Raw genomic sequence first — 8689 nt, 5'->3', positions numbered from 1 at the left:
TCCAGTCCTACCCCACTCCTGGAGGAAGGATACTGCAAAATCTCCATTCCCACCCCACTCCAGGGGAAGGATACTGCAAAATCTCCATTCCCACCCCACTCCAGGGGAAGGATACTGCAAAATCTCCAGTCCCACCCCACTCCTGGAGGAAGGATACTGCAAAATCTCCATTTCCACCCCACTCCTGGAGGAAGGATACTGCAAAATCTCCAGTCCTACCCCACTCCTGGAGGAAGGATACTGCAAAATCTCCATTCCCACCCCACTCCAGGGGAAGGATACTGCAAAATCTCCATTCCCACCCCACTCCTGGAGGAAGGATACTGCAAAATCTCCAGTCCCACCCCATTCTGGGGTCAGCCAGAGGTGGCATTTGCCGGTTCTCTGAACTACTCATAATTTCTGCTACCTGTTCTCCAGAACCTGTCAGAACCTGCTGAATAGCACCCCTGAATTAATTGTCCATGGGGGTTCTCAATCATCCAGGTCATGGTTGTCCCAAGGATGCTTTTCCAAAAAGCAACGGGACTTTCTTGCTTTTTTTCCATGAAAATATTTTGCTTCTCATCCAAGAAGCTCCTTCAGTTCTGATTGGATGATGGGGAATTTAGAACGAAGGATTCCTTAAGGCTGCTTGAGATTGCATCTGTGATGAAATGAAGGCAGCAGCATCATGAAGATATTGCAGGAAAAAGGTTGCTAGGGAGGGTTAGGTGGAAATGAGAAAAGGTTCACTGACATTGGTTATCTGATGTCCCTTTTTTACTCCAGTACTGTCTTTATTTTAGAGAGTGAGTGAGGAGCACCTGTTGGCTATCCCCTCTTATCAGGAGATAGGGCAGAAGAAGGTATGTTGCTTGGGAAATTCTGTGTGTGGAAGTTCGTACATCTTAAAATGGAGAAACATTCCACTTAAATTAGGGGTCTCCAACCTTGGCAACTTTAAGATTTGTGGACTTCAACTCCCAGAATTCCTCAGCCAGCTTCCAAGCTGAATTCCAAGCTGGCTGAGAAATTCTGGGAGTTGAAGTCCACAAGTCTTAACATTGTCAAGGTTGGAGACCCCTGATTTAAAGCATATTTGACAGATAACCCTGCAGTCTCTGTTGGAAGACCTGTACTGGAAGACCTATAGAAGTGGAGTTTGGTATAGTAATTAAGCCACCAGGCTAGAAACTTGGAGACTGTGAATTCTACTCCCATTTAACACAATGTCAATTGGGTGACTTTGGACTAGTCATTCTGTCATAGCCCTGAGAAGCAGGTGCTGGCACACCACTTCCAAAAAACCTAATCAAGAAAACTTCAAGGGCTAGTCCAGGCAGTCACCAGAAGTCAAAGCTGAAAGAGAACAGAGAACTGAAGAATTCACCACTTTATATCTTCCAAATTTTCCTGATGTCCAGCCTTAACCTTTCATTTTAGCTCATCGTTTCGTTTCCTCTGGGATAATGGAGAACATTCACACTTCCTTTCTTACGCTACCTTTCAGTTTCATGTTCCACAACCACTTCTTTTTTAAAAAACTAAATATACCCAGATCATTTAACGCTTTCTCCTGCAGCTTGGAGTCTTGTCTTTTACCATCCTGTAGCCCTTCGCTAAACTTGTTCCAATTTGTCACTGTCCTTTTTGGACTGTGGTGCTCAGAACCAAGCATGAACTCAGATAGTACTACTTTATCATTTAATAAAAAGGACAACAGATGTGTGTGTGAGTGTGTGTGTGTTTGTTTGTGTGTGTGTGTGAGAGAGAGAGAGAGAAAGAGAGAGAGAGAGAGAGAGAGAGAGAGAGAGAGAGAGAGAGAGAGAGAGAGAGAGAGAGAATGAATATTTGTGCTGTGGTTCAAGCATAATTTTAGGGAATAGTGCAGAACAAGCCTGCTTTCTGGGGGCAGGGGTATCATATGTTTACAGAAACAAAACAATTGTATAAAAGGAAGAGAAGAAATATAGATGTCTTTAACAACAGAACGCCTGACATGTATAGGATTAACTCTCTCTCTCTCTCTCTCTCTCTCTCTCTCTCTTTTTTTTTTTTTTTTTTTTGGTAAATATTTTTTATTTATTTTTTCCAAATTTAAATATAAAACATAACTTTCAAGAGCAAAAATCCCAATCCGGTCATAGATGGTTACCACGCTTACATTCCTTTCACAAGCTCAATTCATGTAATTTCCATTACATCTTTTATAAGTAAACAAAAAAGAAAAGAAAAGAAGATAAAAAAGAAATTCAAAACTTAAAAAAAACAATTTTAACTCAAATTTAACATTTTCATCTATATAAATCCATTATATCTATCCAAAATTAGTTTCAAATTCACTTTCACTCATTTTTACATCTGCATAACAATTCTAAACATATCTTTATTCTTCTTTACCTTATATCTTATACAAGTCATATCAAAATAATTTTTACAATATTCTAACCTCTTGTTAAGTGTTTACCTTACAATTTTATCACCATTCATTCTTAATTTCAATTCAATACCACTCCATTTTTATTATATTTTATAAAACAACATTTTGTCTAATTTTAATCCTTTGACCCTTATCCTCAAATCAGTTTACCTTAGTTTTTTTTCTCCCAGTTTACATATTACACAGATTTCTCACAAAGATATATTTTATTTACTCCAATTTCTAATATATTTTCCACTATATCTCCCTCTAATACTTAACTATCTTCCAGCTTATTCTATTTGATTAATTCTCAGCTTGATCCCCTCCAAAACACCAACTATTTAGTTAATTTCAGAATAGTTCCTCAATTTCCTCCAACTCTCCTCCTATTTGTTTGGCTGTTTCCAGCATTTTGTGGGCTGATTTCCAGCATAGTCTCCTCCTTAACTCTCTCCATTGTTTGGCTGATTTATAGGATTAAGTCTTTGATTATAGGAAGTGGACAGACTGTTTTTGCCAAATTCCAGTTCTCTTTGCAGTTGATTTATAACTATACCAGAGCAGATAACGTGATAGGAAGAGAATAAGCAAATTAAATCTACATTGTTGAATTAAAATGAAACACACCAAAACAAGTATTCTGTGTCCTATAATGCTACCACTCAGAACTACCAAGAGCTTTCTTGCTGCTAAAGAGTTCATAGTTTTCTTCTGCAAGTAACAATTCAGTCATCATGATAAATAGCGGTTACCTGTTTATGAGCTTTGATGTGAACACAACCCACAAATGACATGAAAAGCCAAAAGAAGCACAGTGGAGCTTCTCTTCCTGTCAAGGGTGAGAGGAATGCTGAGTCTACCAATAAGTCTATAAATCATGGGAGGGAGGGCTTTTCCCATAAACTGTTTTTCCAATTAATTTTTTTCTTTCTTTTTTTTTTTTAAATCTATTTTGGTTTGCAAGTAGCTAAAGCCTACAGCAGCCTTGCAGCAAGTGAAAGAAAAAAATATTTCCTTTCTGAATGAAAGTGTAAAAAACAAAACTGATGCAATTCAAAGCATAAGCCCTTTTTCCAAACTACTAATCTTTAGTTATCAGATGGAAAATTCTACTTTCAAAGAAAATGAAGGGAAAGTGTCCCCTGCAAAAATTCTTCTTTGATGCAGCTATTAAGAGCCAACACATAACTCACCTCCTCATACAGAAGATGCTATTGCTTCTGTTTCTCATATTCAGAGTGTAGGAAGTTAGCACCCACCCCTCTCCTAGAAAAATGAAATACAGAAATATCTATAGGAGACAGTCGGCAGTTGCTCATCAATTCCTCTGTTTTGAGCCCCAGGACTGATCCTTTCAGGTCCAAAATGGGATATACAGTACTATCCCTTGCATCAGCAACCAATTTCTGCTCTTTCTTCAATATCATTTTAATATAATTGTCAATTTCAGGGCATTCACTTCCGTGATCCCAAGTTGTTTAAATCCAGCTTTACATCAATTCATCTGAAAATTAGCTTTAAAAAATCTAGTCCACTTCTGAAGGTTTATTTATAACTATTTCTATACTTACAAATATGCAGACTACAATAAATGGGATTTTCATGAAAAATGGATAGAAAATATTTGACAATTATACGATAGCCCTGGCTGCCACAAATGCAGCTTTGAACAAATGTTAAATCTCCCAAATGATTATGCTACAATATTCCAACACATAAGATCCTCTTTGACATTTTAAAAGTATGATAGACAAGGGACTCAATGCTTCAGGTGATTTCCAATTCTTCAAGCCTATCATTAGATAGAAGCATTGAAGATCATCATTTAATCAAGCTGGTCTCTTAGACAAGAGTTGGAAATTCAATAGCTAAGAGTGACATCTTGTGAGAAATGATGGTGCTGCAAGACATTCCCATAAATCATAGCTGACCAAGTTCAGCTCCTCCCACTTCATTCAGCCAGGCAGAATCAAAAATTGTCCCAAAACGAATGCCCAAACTGACTTTGTATGAGGCCAGACAAGATGAAATGTCTTTCAGAAAACCAATATCTCTCTAAGGTGTTCCCAAGTATTAATCTGATTCAATTCAGTCCTGTTGGAAGAAAAATCCAGTCCGGATCCAAGCTGGGAGAAAGACATTGGAAATAAAAGGGAGGCTGATTGGAAAGGTTTTATTGATGAGCAGAACCAACAACAGCATGTAGTTCCAGGATAGCTGACAAATTAACTTGATGAGTGCAAAGATTTTTATAGTTTCTGAGATGTTGTGGGAGGTTGTACAATGTAGTGAGCCTGGTGTCTTTTGCTTTTCTAATGGTGGTGGGTTAATCCTATTATGTTCTAAAGGTCATGTCCTGTCCTTCTTAATCCCATCAGATGGAATTGAAGATGTTTTGTTTATGACTAGATTGGCCCGGATTTCTTAATGGGCACAAAATATTAATCTCTAAAGACTTCAGGCATCTGCTGGAGGCTGCTGGGGCTGCTTTCTGCCTTTGTTAAGATTTTTCTCCATTTCTCCTTCGGAGAAATATAATACTCTGCCTCTTTTAATATTCCCCAAAATATTTCATTCTTCATTTTTGTTTTTGTTTCAACCATGATGACAGGGAAGTCATGCAGATGCATCAAGAAATCATGAATTTGTAGGAATGAAATCTGGAGCCAGATTTTAAGCTTTGGGAGGCTTATGGAGAGAAATCAGTGCAATGTCTGGCAAAAGCTTAATGCAAAAGTATTGTTCCTTACACCCATATCTCTGAAATTAGAAGAGCTGGTCTTACTCTTGACACTTTTTAAAGGTTTTATGATATGCAGTGGATATCCCAAAGGCATTTTTTCAAAAGGCAACTGGACTTTGTTCTTCCTTGAAGACATTCCACTTCTCATCCAAAAAGCTTCTTTAGTTTGGACTGAATGGTGGAGAATGGAAGGATTTATATTCCTTACAGTCATCTAGTCATTAGCACTATTTCTGAGACTGGGTTGTGGCCACTTTATCTCTGGCCCTAGGGTTCAGATAAACCTGCAATTGGCTTAGATAAACCTAGGGCTCAGATAACATTCCACCATTCAGACAGAACTGAAGAAGCTTCTTGGATGAGAAGCAAAATGTCTTCAAGGAAAAGCAAAGTCTAATTGCCTTTTGAACAAGCACCTTTGCTTGTTGGAACAACCAGGACCTGGATGACTGAAAATCTCAATAGATAGATCAATAGTCAATAGAATAGATTGATCAATAGTCAATAGATATATTTAGTGGATGTTTTAACCTTCATTTCACAGCTTTCACAAGAGTTGAATAAAGTCAGGATGCTTATCCAGGTAGGGAGGTAAAATAAGCTACTAATGAGGCATATATAACCTATGATCTTTCAGGAAATCCTCTGTAGTTATATTTTATCAATTAGCATTGTTATTATTGCAGATTTCTAGAAGTTATGTAAAATCTTCCAAAAATACTTCTGAACGCTGGAAGCATTTTATTAATTTATTATTTATTAAAATTATATGCCGCTCATCTCTCAATCTAGCAACTCTGGGTGGCATATAAATTTAATAAGGAAATAACATGTGAGAGATTTGAGAGAAAAATCAACCTGAGATCACCAAGAAAATCAGCCTACTGATGTATATTCTGATATACTGTCATTGCCTGTCAGTAGACAGAACTATACAAGTGCAATAATATGGCTCAAATAGATGCTACTCTGAAATTAGAATGAAGCAATCAGAATATAATATAAAAACACATGTAATATACAAATGATAAAATGCAAAGTTACTGCAGTTTCACACTCCTTGAAACTTCCTGCTGCTTTCTTAGAAACACCCATTGTTCTTTCCCCCTATTCATAGAAATTGTAGACCTTAAACCACAGCTGACAAACATGTGGTAACAAAGACTTAAAGGGTGCAGTCAGCTCAAGAGTTGTATTAGTAAGCAGATGTCAACAACTGTCAGGACTATTATGGGAAAAGTATTAGGTGGTGGTATGTCATTGTTTATTAAATTTGTGGGTTGCCTCTCTAACTGATAAGTCAACTGTGGACAGTTTACAAACCATAAAAAGATAAACATGAAAATAATAAAAAAAATATAATTACAATTACAACACCAAATAAAAACTAGACCAAAGAGATTGATGGCATGGAGATAAGATCTTCTTACTCAATGAACCACTTCCAGCAGTGCACACTCCCTTCTGGGCCCCAAGTCAACCAGCCAAACTAGATTTTGATATGCTTCCAGAAGCCTGGAAAGGTGGGAGTTCTCATTTTGGGTGATAGAATATTCCACCGGGCCAGGGCCACAGAAGACTAGGCTCTTCTCTTTGCTTGTGCCAGCTAGAATTCCTTGGCTGACAGGGTCCACAGTAGGCCCCTTCCACTGGAGCCAGTGGGCCAAACATTGGGGCCAGATAACTGCTCAGATACCCTGGTATGCCTTATGCATCTACAAGGCTATACATACATGCTTTTCATCTTAAAACTGGGCCCCCCGGGATCCATCCACTAGCAGAGTCTGAGGCCCAAAAAAGAGACAGAGATATTCCAATGAATATTTTGCACCAGTAGGATCTTTTTAAAGTGGGAACTGTGAGCTGAAAGTACAACAGAAATATAAAGGGACAAATGGGAAAAACAACAGCAATCCTAAAGCCCTAACTTTCAAACAAAGCATTCATATTCTATATAATGAAATCTACAATTTTGCTACATTTCAAACCAATACAGTAAAAATATAGTCTACCCTACTTGAAACAGTAAAAACAGAGAAATGAAAAGAAATGTAAATATAACAGTAACAAAATAATGAAATAATAAAATAAGCAATGAAAATATAGTAATATGAGATTAAAAGATGGGTGGGGAGGGAAGCAGGAAATGCAGGGGAGAGGTGGGGTCTGCACTTTGGTACTCCCCTATTGGTCTCCAGGCCAATTGGCAATGCCAAGTATTCAGATTCTTGTGGAAGGATGGGGGGGGCAGATCTTACCCCAGTGGGATGAGATTGTTCATCGGGTAGCCTGGACCCGTGCCATTAAAGGCCTCAAAACCACCTCAAACTGCATTTGTAAGCAGGCTGGCATCCTGTGCAATTTGTGGACCAGAAGTATAATATGGAGCATTCTAGGGGCCTCAAAGATTGCTCACGCTGCCGCACTTTGTACCAGCCGAAGCTTCTGAATGAATTTCAGGGGTTGCCCCATTGTTGTAGTTCAAGTGAGGGATGACTTGGTCTTGAGTGACTGAGTGCAGGGGATCCAGAGCCAGGAAAGGTCATAGCTGGTGCACAAAGGGAAGCTGTGCAAAGGCTCTCCTAGCCACATCTGCCAACTGCTCTTTGAGCTGGAGACAGGAGAACCCCTAAGTTCTGAACTGGATCTGAACAGGGTAATGCAACCCCATTCAGAACTAAAGATAACGAAAACCTGGATCTCGAGGCTCCGTGCACTCAGTTTTGCCAGGGTTCAGAAAAAGCCTATTGTTCCCCGTCCAGGCCCTTAGAGCTTCGAAGCACTGTGAGAGGGTAGTAACAACATCACTCAGATCACCAAGCATGGAGCATGGAGATGTAGCATCATCAGCATACTGATGATATTTCAACCCATGGTCACAGATGATCTCATTTAGTGGCTTCATGTAGACATTTAAATAGGACTGAAGATATTTATATGTTCTTTTCTTGTTCTCCAATGATATAGTTTATGCAGTCCTACTGAGAAAGGTAACCTCCATGCTGAGAAAATTTTAACTTACGACCAACAATTCAAGACAAATTACATCAAGTCTTGGTTTCTTCCAAAAGAGTGAACTAAAAACCAGATTAAATATGAAATAGAAAGGCCTTCTGTGGACATATGTAAATTCTGCACCACTTTCCACATATCTGTGAAAAGCACCGTCTACAAGTTATCAGTCAGAATGCCTGAAAGAAAGTTTTGTTATCTTGAGTTAGAAGATACTTTTTTTCATGTAAATAATGATACTTTTAATATTGAAAGCTGGACCAATACATCCATTCCTACCAGGGGTGGGCTTCAAAAATTTTAGCAAGGGATTCTCTGCCCGGTTGCTGGGTGGGCGTGGCCTAGTCAGCTTCCTGCACCGTGGCAGGGAGGGTCTTTTTGCCCTCCCTGGGCTCTGGAAGCTTTCCTCGAGCCTCTGGGAGGCCGAAAATGGTTTCCCCAGGCTCTGGAGGCCAGAAACAGGCCCATTTGTGCCCTTCCCAAACTTCCGGTAGGCCCGTTTTTGCCCTCCCCGAACCTCTGAGCATGCC

Source organism: Pantherophis guttatus, chromosome 5 (genome assembly GCF_059756535.1).
Source record: "Pantherophis guttatus breed Tessera chromosome 5, ASM5975653v1, whole genome shotgun sequence".
Taxonomy (NCBI): Eukaryota; Metazoa; Chordata; class Lepidosauria; order Squamata; family Colubridae; genus Pantherophis; species Pantherophis guttatus.
This window is presented reverse-complemented; position numbering follows the sequence as displayed.